Source organism: Phalacrocorax aristotelis, chromosome 27 (assembly GCF_949628215.1).
Source record: "Phalacrocorax aristotelis chromosome 27, bGulAri2.1, whole genome shotgun sequence".
Lineage (NCBI taxonomy): Eukaryota > Metazoa > Chordata > Aves > Suliformes > Phalacrocoracidae > Phalacrocorax > Phalacrocorax aristotelis.
In genome coordinates, this window is record NC_134302.1 from 3,752 (window position 1) to 17,382 (window position 13,631).

Below are 13,631 nucleotides of genomic sequence, written 5' to 3' on the forward strand. Positions count from 1 at the left end.
TTATCTTTCCCAGCCGGCAGGTCCTGCTGCGCTTTACTCCAGCGGCTCAGAGGCCTTTTCACCCCCTATTTTCCTCCTCAACTTCAAGCCATCACGTTTTCTTCTGTCTTTGTTGATCAGACGGCATTTTCCCAGTCCGTCTCTCTCCAGCCGTTTCTGGGAGCTGCCGTGTCGTGTTGGGGCTTCTTCCTTGCATCGCTTCCACTTTTGTTTTGGGGTTTTTTATCAGAATCCTTCCAAAAACGCCGCTTACGTGCCGAATCCATTCAGGCTCTAAAACAACCTCCCTCTTCTCATCCGCTCCTGCCTGTCACAGCCAAGAGCCGCCCTTGTTATTCAGGTTTCTGAGGTTTTTAACTGATCCACTGCCCTTCCTCCAGCGCAGGAGGAAGAGGAAGGAGAAGGCCAGTCTAGAAAAAGCTCGTTTCGGTAGAAATCGGCGCTAATTCAAACGCTGCCTCCACCTTGGCGCATGCCGGGAACGTGAAACACAGCCGCGCGTTATCGCTTCGTGACTTCCAAACGCACTTAGGCACTTTCTATTGACTCACTGCGGAATTTAACCAAAGGCGATAGGATTTACAAGGAAAGGGAGAGAGTCTTCCAGTTGAAACCATCCTTCAGCAAAGCCCCCCCCAAAAAAACTTTGCCATTCGGATACTGCTCCCCTGTCGCCGGGTACGACCTACAGGTCACTGAAAGGGGGGGGTGCGGGAATAAAACGCTTGGTTTTTTTTTTAATTATACGGCAGTAAGGGCCCACACAAAGTCTTTTTTCCCGCACCAACCGTCCGCAGATGGAACAGCCGCTAGCGGGGGGCTTGTTGCACGGGAGCCACGTACGCGGCGTCTCGTTAAGCTAATCGAAAGGGGAAACAGCAAAATACCTCCTCAAAGGCGTCTCGCAAACTAAAATAGCCCAACAAGGCGAAGAGCCCCGGGAGACCGAATGCGCCAAAATAACTACGTGGTTTATTTCGTGCGGCTCCGGCCCACGGGCCCGATGTCCATCAGCGCTGAGGAGCGCGTCTTCCGGTGTGGTTTCAGCCTGAAGGACCCGCTCCTCTGCGCTCGGAAGGGCCACAAACGCAAGGCACCTCTGATTTCACGGGATTTCCCTATTCGGCCTTAAAGCGGGACCAGAAGGACCAAGCGATGGGTCTGTTATTGTAGAATCATTGAATGTCCTGAGTTGGGAGGGACCCGAAAGGACCATCGAGCCCAACCCCTGTCCCTGCACAGGACACCCCAAATTCACACCGTGTCTCTGAGGGCCGTGTCCAAGCGCTTCTGGAACATCGCCAGGCTGGTGCCGTGATGCCTCCCTGGGGAGCCTGTGCCAGGGCTCCGCCACCCTCTGGGGGAAGAGCCTTTCCCTAACGCCCAACCTAACCCTCCCCTGGCCCATCTCCCTGCCATTCCCTCGGGGCCTGGCGTTGGTCACCAGAGAGCAGAGACCAGCCCTGCCCCCCCTCCTCCCCTCAGGAGGGAGCTGCAGAGCGCCATGAGGCTCCCCTCGGCCTCCTCTGCTCCAGCTGAACAAACCCAGGGACTCCAGCCGCCCCCCGTACGGTTTCCCCTCTAAACCCTTCCCCAACTTCATGGCCCTTCTCTGGACGCTCTCAAGGAGCTTTATATCCTTTATATCGTTTATATCCTATACCCTGCGGCGCCCAACGCTGCCCACAGCACTCGGGGTGAGGCCGCCCCAGCGCGGGGCAGAGCGGGACAATCCCCCCCCTCGCCCGGCTGCGATGCAGGGCTCGATGCCCCCCGGGGCACGGCTGGCCCTCTGGGCTGCCAGGGCACGCTGGGGGCTCGTGTTCAACCTGCCATGGACCACAACCCCCGGGTCCCTCCCCGCAGAGCTGCTCCCCAGCCCCTCGTTCCCTGGTCTGTCTGTGCATCCAGGGGTGCCGTGCCCCAGGGGTAAAACCCAGCCCTTGTCCTTGTTAAACTCCACACGGCGGGTGGTCGCCCGGCTCTCCAGATCCCTCCGCAGGGCCTCTCCGCCCTCCAGAGCACCAACAGCTCCTCCCAATTTTGTGTCATCCCCACACTTATCAGAATTCCTTCCAGTCCTGCAGCCAAGGCATTAACGAAGAGATTGAAGAGCACCGGCCCCACGATGGGCCCCCGCGAAGCCCCACCAGGGACTGGCCCCCAGCCCCGTGTCACCCCATTTACTAGGACCCTTTGAGCCCGACCCGTCACCAGTCGCTCGCCCGGAGAAGCGCCTCTCGGCACGGCGAAGGCGTCGCTGCTGCGTCTGTCAAGCCCGTGCAACGCTGACCCCCGCAGAAGTTTGCTGCCCCAAAACGGCGGGTCCTTGCCCTCGCTCCCCCCTCCTTGGGGGGCACCTTGAAGCTCCTGCGGCTTCGCAACCGCCGTCCTGAAGGGCCGATGCTTAGCGTGGCGTTAGCGGCGGCTTCTTCACGGCCCTTCGGGCTGGTGGGAGCAGGAGGCAACTGGCGGGTGGTTTAAAGCAGCCCAGTCGTGGGTCACGGCGGCCGTGGGGACAGAAGCCGGCGCCCCCCAGGACACCGCCAGAACCATAACGAGGAGGCATGTAATTACCCCACTTGGAAGAATTTCAGTTGGGAGGATGAGATGCTGAAGGACGAAATTAATTGCTTCGAGATCAAACAGGCAGGAGCTGGGCTGGGAAGGCATCAGGCGCATCCAAATGAGCTCGAGGTTGGCGGCGCGTACCCCCGAGAGCATGAGGGGCGAGCGTTTGCCGAGGGAGGCTTGCGTGCCAAGAACAAACACAAAGCCAGCCTCCACCTCTCGCTGCCCCCGGGGAGAGGAGCCTTGACGCTGCCCGGCAGAGCAGGACTGCAGTGGGAAGGCGGAGAAAAGGCTCTGCAGCGGAGCCGGTCAACACCCCCTCGCAGAATCACGGGGTGGTTAAGGCTGGAAAAGACCCTTAAGGCCATCGGGTCCGACCGCCAGCCTATCGCTGCCACGGCCACCACCGAACCACAGCCTCAAGCACCGCGTCTGCCCTTCTTTTAGATACCTCCAGGGGTGGCGACTCCCCCGCCTCCCTGGGCAGCCTCTGCCAGTGCTTGACAGCCCTTTTGGTGAAGAAATAGTCCCCAACAGCCAACCTAAACCTCCCCAACGCAACCGGAGGCCGTTTCCTCTCCAATCGCTTGTTCCTGGGGAGCAGAGACCGACCCCCCCCTCACTCCAGCCCCTCTCAGGCAGCTGCAGAGAGCGAGAAGGGCTCCCCTCAGCCCCCCCTTCTCCAGGCTAAACCCCCCCAGCCCCCTCAGCCGCCCCCCAGCACACTTGTGCTCCAGACCCTGCCCCAGCCCCGCTGCCCTTCTCTGGACACGCTCCAGCCCCTCCAGGGCCTTCTTGTCCCGAGGGGCCCAAACCTGAGCCCAGCACTCGAGGTGGGGCCTCCCCAGGGCCGAGCACAGGGGCCCCATCCCTGCCCGGCTCCTGCTGGCCACACCAGTGCTGACACAAGCCCGGGGGCTGGTGGCCTCCTTGGCCACCTGGGCACTGCTGGCTCATGCCCAGCCGGCTGTCAGCCAGCACCCCCAGGGCCTTCTCCGCCGGGCACTTCCCAGCCCCTCTGCCCCAGGCCTGGGGCGCTGCCTGGGGTTGGTGTGACCCAAGGGCAGGACCCGGCCCTGGGCCTTGTTAAACCTCACACAACTGGCCTCGGCCCATGGATCCAGCCTGTGCAGGTCCCTCTGCAGAGCCTCCCTGCCCTCCAGCAGATCGACACCCCCACCCAGCTTGGTGTCATCTGCAACTCCCTGAGGGCGCCCTCGATCCCCTCGCCCAGATCATCAATGAAGGTATTGAACAGGACCGGCCCCGGCACCGAGCCCTGGGGAGCCCCGCTCGTGCCTCACGTCTCAAAGCGTCCCCGAGTTCCAGGGGAGAACCGGCCACCAGGTCACCAAGATGCTGCTGCTTCACTCTGCAGCGCTCCACCCCCCAAAGGGCTCGGGTTTCTTCTGCTTTCCAGACCATTTTATTCTGCTTGTGTGTTTGGAAGAAACTGCTTGGCAGAGCCGAAGAACAGAAAAAGCAGTGCCGCATCGCACGGCTGCTCACGGGTCCAAATCCAGGGAGCAAAACCCATCCCAAACCCACCTCAGCGCGGGGAACGGCTCTCGGCGTCTTCCCCCAAGGCTGGTGTGCCTTCCCAACCTCGGCCAGCGTCAGACGTGACCACGGAGGGCGGGAGAAAGAAACCCACCAAATCTCTATCTTGTATTTTTTTTGCTTTATGGCGATGCTTTTTTCTTGCCTCCCAGAGGCGATCCACCGAGCGTGAGGTTCCTTCGTCCGCTCACAGCGCCCTGCCCACCCTGGCATCGCCGGCGCCGCGGGCTTTCCGGAGGGGCCTTGAGTTTTACACCGGGAATTCAACCACAGCTCTACCTAAAGCGTGGAAAAAGGGCAACGCGGGGCTCCTTTGGACGCGTCGGGCTGCGAAGCCTTGCTCCAACACGCGCTTTGGTGTTGGGTGGGAAGTCAACAACAACGGGAGACCACCGTAAAGAAGAGAAGGGAGGCGCTACAGACTCCAGCCGCTCTTAGCGTGGCTTCACCCAAGGTCCTCAAATATTTTGAGGGAACACAGGACCAGATAATGAACGAGAAGGGCGTTTATTTTTTTCCTCCAGCCACTTTCTGCGTGTGTTGAAATGCCCACAAACCCATGGATTGAGCCCACTTCTAGCCGCAGCGTACCTCTCCCTGGCTGATTTCAAGAGGAAAAGCAACATTGCTGAGAAAGATTTAAGTAAAAAACCAGAGAGAAAAGGGATCGATGAGGGCCGGAGCGAGATGCTGCAGCAGGTACAAGAGGCGGTCCTGAGAACGGATCTTTTCGTTACGTGAGTGACACGTACTTGCCGGTGCCAACGCACTGATTTATCTTCAGCGGCTGGAGCAGCAAGATAGCAAGAAGAGGCTTCTCTTCCCACGGGAGAAGCGGAGCGCTACCCTCACCCCCCCTCCCGCCGGACGAACGGTACAGACCGGGGGTCGCTGCCGCCGAAACGCCGTCCTGCCGCCCCTCTGCGCGCTGCAGCAGGGGAAGCGCCGGCAACCAGCACCCGCGAGCTCGGCTGGGAGACGGAGCCGCGCTCGCGTGGACCCTGTCGCCTGTACATCGCAGCTGGGGACAGCCGGGCGGGGGGTTTTACCCTCTAAACACCGGGCAAAGCGTTGCGTAAAGAAGCGACCTGGAGCATGCGCGACGTCGGGCTCTTGTCTGGATGCTATTTCCTTTGATGATAAGGATTTTACTCCCTTGGTGTTGACCTTGAACGCACAACAAAGAGTCCCCGGGGGTTCCTGGCGGGGTTTTGCGAAGTGCATCGCAATGGTCCCTCGGGAAAAGCGAAAGCGGCGCGGTGCAAAGTCTCGAATACCACTGGATTAGGTTCTGCAAAACATAGTTTGGACCAAAAAAATACACCCCCCCCCCAAAAAAAAAAAACCAAAGAAAAAATCACCCTGCGAGGCCGACAGATGCGTTGCTGACCTTGTTTTACGGCTTGGGAGCGGGAGCAGAGGCAAAGCCAGGGCTCCCAAATTCCCCAGCACGTTCAAGAGCTGAGGTGAATTCTTTCGGCGAGGTCTTGGAGCCGCCGGCTGCCTCACGCGCAGCCTTTCGAGCACCGAGGAGCCTCCTCGGAAAGGCCAGCCCGCTGCGGTGCCCTCCCAGAGAAGCGACCTGCCTCCCTCGGAGACCTCCGGTACCTAGAGCTGCTTTGGGGAGGGGGACAGACCTCCAAGGCTTGGTCTGCAAAGGTTGTCCCCCAGAACAGGCCGGCGGCAGCCTCCGAACAACCTGCTCTTGATAAGTCTCGCATTTTCTGTGCTAGTTAAAAAGCTACCTTTCATTTTTCTGGTCTTTTCTTTATATTTTTTTTTTAAATCTGCACATCAAAACGGTGTGACAAACAGGCGCTGAAGACCAGAAAATCACATCAGCATGTCTGCTGCGCCTTGTAGGGATCATTCCTTCTTGAAACGTGCTCCTGAGGACAATATTTATTTAGAATTAAAAGCCAGCAGGACATATTTCTCGCGGCTCTTTCCATCCCCCCCTCCAAGTATTGATTAAAGGCTGACGTTTAAGCTGAGACGGGCTGGGCACAATTCTGCGTGCGAAAGCGCCAAACGCCGGCAGAATCGGTACAAACAAGGCAACGTGGAGACTCAGAGGTGTATCCCTGGACAGACCGACCGTGACGGCCCTCAGCCCAGCCTCTGAGCGGGACCCAACCCCTTGCCTCCAAGCTGTTGAAGGGCCAGGGTTGGATGGGACCTCTGGAGGTCACCTGGTCCAACCCCATCGCTCAACCTACAGCCGGTGGCCCAGGACCGTGTCCAACCACCTTCGGACGTCTCCGAGCACGGAGACCCCACAGCCTCAGCACTGGCCTCCCCAGCGTTGGGTGGCCTCCGCAGCCAGGGCCCATTGGCGGCTCGCGGTCCCCTCGGTGCCCACCAGGGCTCCTCCTGCGACGCTGCTTGCGGGCTGGTTGCCCCCCCCCACCCCACCCGCCACGTCCCGGTGCGTGAGGTCGTTCCTCCCCAGGTGGAGGAACATCTTCCCAACGTTTGACCCTGATCCCAAAGCGAGTTCACCGCGGCGGCTTCTCCGCAAGCCTGGCAGGTCTGGGGCTGGCTCTGAGAAACGCAGAGAAGGGGATTTAATGCTTTTTTTTCTGCTCTAACCCTGTGGGAGTTTATTATTGTTTGCAATAGATTCTCCACATTAAAGACTATTTTAATCTGAATCTTAGAAAGAACAATAAAAAGGCTGCTAGAACTCCACCAGAAATTTAGAGATGCATTTAATTAATTTGTCAGGAGTTAGTGCGATTTCAAGTGTGATCAGAGTTCTGCATAAATACGCACGGAACTTGCTGCAATTCTCCAGAGGAGATTTAAAACCAGATTTAAAACAAATACATTAGCACTAAAAGCAGAAGAAATTGTTCCAAGCAGGGCTTTCCCCTCCCGCAGCCAACTCCGTAAATCTCTGCCGGTGAAAGGTACCCTCCCGGCCTCCCGGGAAGGAAACAAAGCCCGCTTAAGGCACGGCACAAGTGGGATGGTCCCACCAGGAGGGGGGGAGCGAGGTCTTTCCGCCGCCACTTGATCCTTACGTTTCCCACTGGAGACCAGAAGCATCGAGTGGTTTATGGCCCGTTGCTGCCTGGAGGAAACGGCACCGGCGGGCGCGCTCAGCTCTTGGGCCTGCGTGTCATTTGCCTTGATCTGCTCCTCACCTCTCCTGAATAATCTGGTCCGAGCAGGGAAGTCAGCAGGTTAGGCAAGGCGAACTTGTTACCAAAGCGTGGCAAGACCAGTTCGGGTTGAATTAGCGTGGTTTTGCATGTAAATTCAGGGATGCTGCAGTTTGAACGGCCAAGAGAGGGAGGGTGGGGAAGGGCAAGGATTTGGCGCGCCTGCTTTTAGGGGGAAGCCTTGCACGCAGAGGGCACGAGCGCTTTTCAGCACCCACAGCCAACAAGCACTCGGCAGGAAAAGAAACCAGCGGGCCATGGGTCGTGCTCAGATAATTCTCGCTCTCCTATCTGCTGGTAGCCTGTTGCCTCCAGCAATAAGCAAACAGAGAGCTGTGAACAGTGAAAAGCCCATTACCTGCGCCATCGGTAGCAGCTATAATAAGCAACTCCAGATCCATGGCAACTGAATACCCAAAAAAACCCTCCGTGTCAGGCACGTAGGGGCTGTCATTACCAAGACAGCGCCCACAGCTGCGAACAGGCAGCGCGGCTCCCGTGCAAAGCGACGCGGTCATCGGGATGGCCACACGTCGGTTTGACCGGTGGCCTTAAACGTGGGCAAAACCATCCCAGTCCCCAAGGGGGGGTTTTGGAAGGCGGGACACGTCCTGCTTGGTTTGCAGTGGGGGTGGTGGGGGGGTGTCTCCCAGATATTCCGGTCCTGGAAGAGACACGACGCGCCCACACGCCCTTCCAGCAGTCCTCTCCCAACGCCGGTACCTGCTCTCCCATCCTCGCTCGGTCAATTTATTGCAAGCTGAAACCCGTCCCGCGGTTCGTTTTGTCCCAGCCGCGTGGCAGCAGGTTGTCACGGAATCACGGGACGGTTAAGGTTGGAGAAGACCCTTAAGGCCATCGAGTCCGACCGCCAGCCTATCGCTGCCACGGCCACCACCGAACCACAGCCTCAAGCACCGCGTCTGCCCTTCTTTTAGATACCTCCAGGGGTGGCGACTCCCCCGCCTCCCTGGGCAGCCTCTGCCAGCGCTTGACAGCCCTTTTGGTGAAGAAATAGTCCCCAACAGCCAACCTAAACCTCCCCAACGCAACCGGAGGCCGTTTCCTCTCCAATCGCTTGTTCCTGGGGAGCAGAGACCGACCCCCCCCTCACTCCAGCCCCTCTCAGGCAGCTGCAGAGAGCGAGAAGGGCTCCCCTCAGCCCCCTCTTCTCCAGGCTAAACCCCCCCAGCCCCCCCAGCCGCCCCCCAGCACACTTGTGCTCCAGACCCTGCCCCAGCCCCGCTGCCCTTCTCTGGACACGCTCCAGCCCCTCCAGGCCCTTCTTGTCCCCAGGGGCCCAAACCTGAGCCCAGCATTCGAGGTGGGGCCTCCCCAGGGCCGAGCACAGGGGCCCCATCCCTGCCCGGCTCCTGCTGGCCACACCAGGGCTGACACAAGCCCGGGGGCTGGTGGCCTCCTTGGCCACCCGGGCACTGCTGGCTCATGCCCAGCTGGCTGTCAGCCAGCACCCCCAGAATCTTGCAGAGGCATCCACAAAATAAAAACAAAAAACCCCAAAACCTTGTGAGGAAGCTCTTCTTAATTTTAATATGTTCAAAAATACGTTGAGGCGGCATCCAGCGTCCTTCACTGGAGGACCTGGTTCGACTGGAACAAGACCCAGCGGCAACCTTCACCCCATAGCAAGAGGAGAGTCTTGGGTAGCTCCAAGCTTCGAAGTTCTTCAAGCCGCGACCACAGAAACGCATCTTCCCGCCGGACGCCCCAGCACGAAGGCGTGCGTCAGCCCTGGTTAGCCAACGTTGACCCTCAACGGTGAGGGCGGCCATTGAAGAGAGTCGTGCAAAGCTACGGCTCCTGTCGCAGTCGGTACAAATTCTTCTCTCAGTGATTCTGTAGTTTCACATACAGAATGATTCATTTTACTCTTTTTTTTTTTTTTTTTTAAAATTAAAAAAATCCCCCAAATCTTGGAAATTAGCATTGTCGCCTTGTCTGGAACAAGGTTTCACTTGGTAGAAGAAGCAAGCGGATCAGAGAAGCTCAGGAATGTTTAACCCAGGTGCTTTGGCAAAAGCAAGAGCCTACCTAAAGACCTGCAGTGTTGTAGACAATTAATAGCATCAGACCTTAAGGTCAGAAGCTGCGTCACCAAGAAAATTAAAATTCTGAGATAAGGCAAAGTAAAGAAGGTTATTTACTCTCTTGATGCCGGAATTATTACGAGCAACACGGGAAAGCCTGACCGCTATCTACCGCACTGGAAGGGCTAAAGCTACCCCAAACGCAACCCCTCCCCACCAGCAGAAGGCTACCCAGCCCCGGGGAGTTCATCCTGCCGGCGAAGGGACAGCTCTGACAGCTGTAAGACCCAGCCGCAGCGCCGCGGGCGTAAGGGTCGGCAGGTTTTTGTTGGGGAGGTAGGTACTAGCGCCTAGAAAGCCATGAACCGGGGTGGGGGGGGGGACACCCTTCAGCGCCCAGCAGCAGGAGGCTCGTCACCAGGCTAACCCCGAAACGCGTGTCACGCGAGGAGCGGGCGGCCCGTGTTTCCCGCCGGTAAGAGAGAAGCGGGAGAGCACGTGGTCACCAAGAGGCACAGAGGGACAAACCTCCGCCCTCGCTGGCGTCCCGGGCGCGCGCTCGCTCCGGTTGCACCCAACGCTAATGACTCCATTAACTCGGGGATGACTCCGTAATTAACGGGGCAAGAACAGGCTGGAGAGGAAAGGCGCGGGGAGCGCTGGGAAATGACGAGGTGAAGAACAAGCCACAGGTGCCGACCCCAAGCGTTTCGCCTCCCCGCCCTGAGCCGGGGAACCCAGCGAGAAGAGCAGCCCCCAAAGGCGTCGCGCCAGGCTTCGGGAATCGGCTGCCGGACGAAGGCGCGTCACAGGCGCGAGCAGGCAGAAAGGCAAAGGGCAGCCGTCCCTTGCAGATCTCCCTCAAGGCACGTTTGACAACGATTTATGGTCAAGGGAGCCTAATGGCATCCTCCAAGCAGCCTCCTCTCCTCCCATGACCCTCTAGATCCCTGCTAAACCCATTAGAAAGGTCGCCACCTCCCTGCCAGCCCTGCAACCCCTCACCCCGAATTTCAGCAGCCCTCAGCACCCAACCTGCCTTTCAGCTGGGCACGGCAAGAGCAACCCTGGAAACCCGAGGCCCGTACTCCTCCTAAACGGAGGCCAAGCCTGACCTTCAGCACCCGCACGGCTGCGGCTGCCCTCCTTGTCCCCGGCACCGGTAACAGGTCCCGTGGAGGTTCGCCTCACCCAAGGTCGCGGTGCGAAGCCGTGGTAGGCGGGCGCTGCCGCTGCCGCCTTCGAGTGTCTCACTTTGGGCTTCTTGGTCTTGCACTGAAGCACGTGCTTTGCTTTTTTGTGCATTTGATGGGGAGGGGGAGCTGCCGCTTGCCGCTCGCTGCGCTCGCTGCGTTTGCTCTTGTAACAAAAAAAGGTTGGAAAATGAGAGATTAAAAGGAAGTGGCTTAAAAGGAGGCTGGAGGGGAGAAAAAAAAACCCACTCCAAAGTCAGCATCAGGCAGCAGAAATGCCGGTGGAATGGTATAATTCCCTTTAGTCCCGGCCCTTTTTACGTATCTCGCACCAAATCCGTCACCTCACCCACGAGCACTTCTGCCGCGGCAGATGTGGCTCCGTTCAAGCTCCGCGAGCGGAGAGGAAAGTAGGTCAGTGCGACTCGAAGCGCCGTCCCCAGCTGCGTCGCCTGGGACCGCGGCGAGGTAGGGGTTTGTTAGCGTTCCTGTTTTATACAGCCAAAACGTTAAAGCCCGATGCTGCTGGTGACGCAGCGGGGCGGGGGCTGACGCCGCTCGGCTCACGAGAAAGCCCAGTTTCCAGCGGAGATAAACTCCGGTCTGGTGCCCCAAGGACTAGAGATAACGCGATAAGTCTCCGGTAACATCGGTACGGGTGAACGCTGGCGTCGGTCTTTATGTTTCCTCTCGGCCCTGACAAGGTCCTTGACCCACGCGACTTAACTAAGCCGGATTTATCCCTATCGCCAGCACCGACGCCAGCCGCAGCAAGAGCACAGGGTTTCAAGCTAGCAATAAACAACCAAACAACACCCAGGAGCCTTGAATTTTAAATTAGCTTCTTCCTTATGTTTAAGGATGCTCTGGGATTGCTGGATGAGTAATCTTCGTTATATCCCTGCACCGGGGGACTCTGCAGAGACTGCAGTCGTGCTTTATTGCAGCTCTTCCAGCAACAATCCGAACTGGAGTTCGGGCTCTGTCCAGGCCAAAGGTGATCCTTCCGCCCAGGTTCCCGCGTTCCCAGGGCGCCTGCAGCGAGCCTGCTGCTTTCTCCTACTTCTTCCCATTGATCCTGTACCCGAATGCCTTTTACCTTCGCTGCCTTTGTCCCCACAACGCCCCCGCAGCAAAAAAAAAACCACCCCAAAGCATCCTCTGCACTTTCAGGCAGAAAAAGGTTAAAGAGCACCTGAAAACTACACACTCAAGAGATCTAATTTAGAGCCAAGTTTATCAGACCGGAAGACGCAGCCAGCTGGAAAAAGGAAGAAAAAGTAAAAACGCTTGGCAAAGCAGGTTCAAAAAGTCTGAAAGTTATTCTTAACTTCTTGTTACCGCAAGGTTAAGGGAGAAAGATCTGATTTTGCAGAGCAAACCGAAGAAAGGCAGGGTGATTAAGACCCCCGGAACACCTCCACGCGCACTTGGGGGTCTCCCAGAAATGGTCCCAGGTTTTGAGCTGGTCTGCGGTGCAGAGCTTTGTCACGAGCGAGAACCCCCACGTAGATAATCAAAATGCAAATAAAGCAAGAGGAACTGACTTAATTGACCAAAAAAAGGTCGTCTTGAATGCCATAAACTCTCAGCGGAAAACAGGAAAAAGTACCTACTCAGCTCAGCTAAAGAAAGTTAAAAAAAACACCACAAAAATAATAACAAAACCAAAAAAAAGGTGGTGCCTGTGAACCACCGATCCAAGAGAAATACGGCTCTCAGAATTTATTTGCAGCCAGGTATTTGCCCAGCAGCTTCTGGGCAAGACGGGGGGAGAAATAGGAACAACGCGGCTGTTTTATTCTCTAGACTACAAGATCCTGAAAACCTCAGCCTTCGCTTCGGAAATGAGGAGATTGTCCATAAAGAGGCCGGGGAAGGGCGAGCAGCACAGTCATTAAATGAAAGTGCAAAGAGCCAGCCCGGGCAGCGCGGCAGCGCCCTCTCCCTTAACCCCCTCCTGTTGTAGAATCATGAAGGTTGGAAAAGACCTCGAGGATCATCAGGGCCAACGGCCAACCCAACCCCCCCCGGCCTCCTAAACCACGTCGCCAAGTGCCGCGTCGACACGTTGTTTGAAGCCCCCCAGGGATGGCGACTCCCCCGCCTCCCTGGGCAGCCTCTGCCAGCGCTTGACAGCCCTTTTGGTGAAGAAATAGTCCCCAACAGCCAACCTAAACCTCCCCAACCCAACCGGAGGCCGTTTCCTCTCCAATCGCTTGTTCCTTGGGAGCAGAGACCGACCCCCCCCTCACTCCAGCCCCTCTCAGGCAGCTGCAGAGAGCGAGAAGGGCTCCCCTCAGCCTCCCCTTCTCCAGGCTAAACCCCCCCAGCCCCCTCAGCCGCCCCCCAGCACACTTGTGCTCCAGACCCTGCCCCAGCCCCGCTGCCCTTCTCTGGACACGCTCCAGCCCCTCAAGGCCCTTCTTGTCCCGAGGGGCCCAAACCTGAGCCCGGCATTCGAGGTGGGGCCTCACCGGTGCTGAGCACAGGGGCCCCATCCCTGCCCGGCTCCTGCCTCCAAAGGCAGAAACGCCCACGCCCTCAGCCAGGCCAGACCCCAACCCTTTGGCGTGACAATACCTCTTTGCCTCTATTTTTTGGGCACTAAGCATCGAGAGAAGGAAGCGACAGCGCTGCCGGGCAAGGGCACTTACAGTCAGACCCTCCGTGTCCCACTGCCGGCTCTGCTTGCTCCAAGACACCCGTTTTCCATGAGATTCACCACCCGACCAGCTCCCTTGTGCCTGACGTGAGCCATCGGGAGTTGCAACGCCCGGCGGCGTGTAGGCGTACGAGTGCCGCCGTACGCCGCTCTGAGCCCAAATTGCACGAACACGGCGCAATAAAATCTCATGAACTACGGGCGGTGCAAGGTGGGCGTCACGTTGGCCGTGCTGAGGAGGCAACCAAAGCTCCTTTGAAAGCATCCCGGTCCAAAACCTTGACCACCTCAGCTACGGATGCGTAAGCAGAACGCCACCGGCAAAGCACCACCCTACAGCTCAAAGACCGCGCCTTGTTCAGGCCAGCGCAGCACCTCCCCCAGCACGCAAAGGCTCAAAGCACCCCAGGAGAGGTTTGACAACATT

The 13,631-nt window shown here is 58.1% G+C and overlaps 1 long non-coding RNA gene across 1 annotated transcript; it reads right to left on the reverse strand.

The window, feature by feature from the left end:
* Positions 1-8,823: 8,823 nt before the first annotated feature.
* On the reverse strand, positions 8,824-11,632 carry LOC142048797 (uncharacterized). Its single transcript, XR_012657535.1, has 3 exons — positions 10,861-11,632; positions 10,462-10,694; positions 8,824-9,155 (listed from the first exon to the last, which is right to left on the reverse strand). It is a non-coding gene; the product is annotated as an uncharacterized LOC142048797 (long non-coding RNA).
* Positions 11,633-13,631: the final 1,999 nt, after the last annotated feature.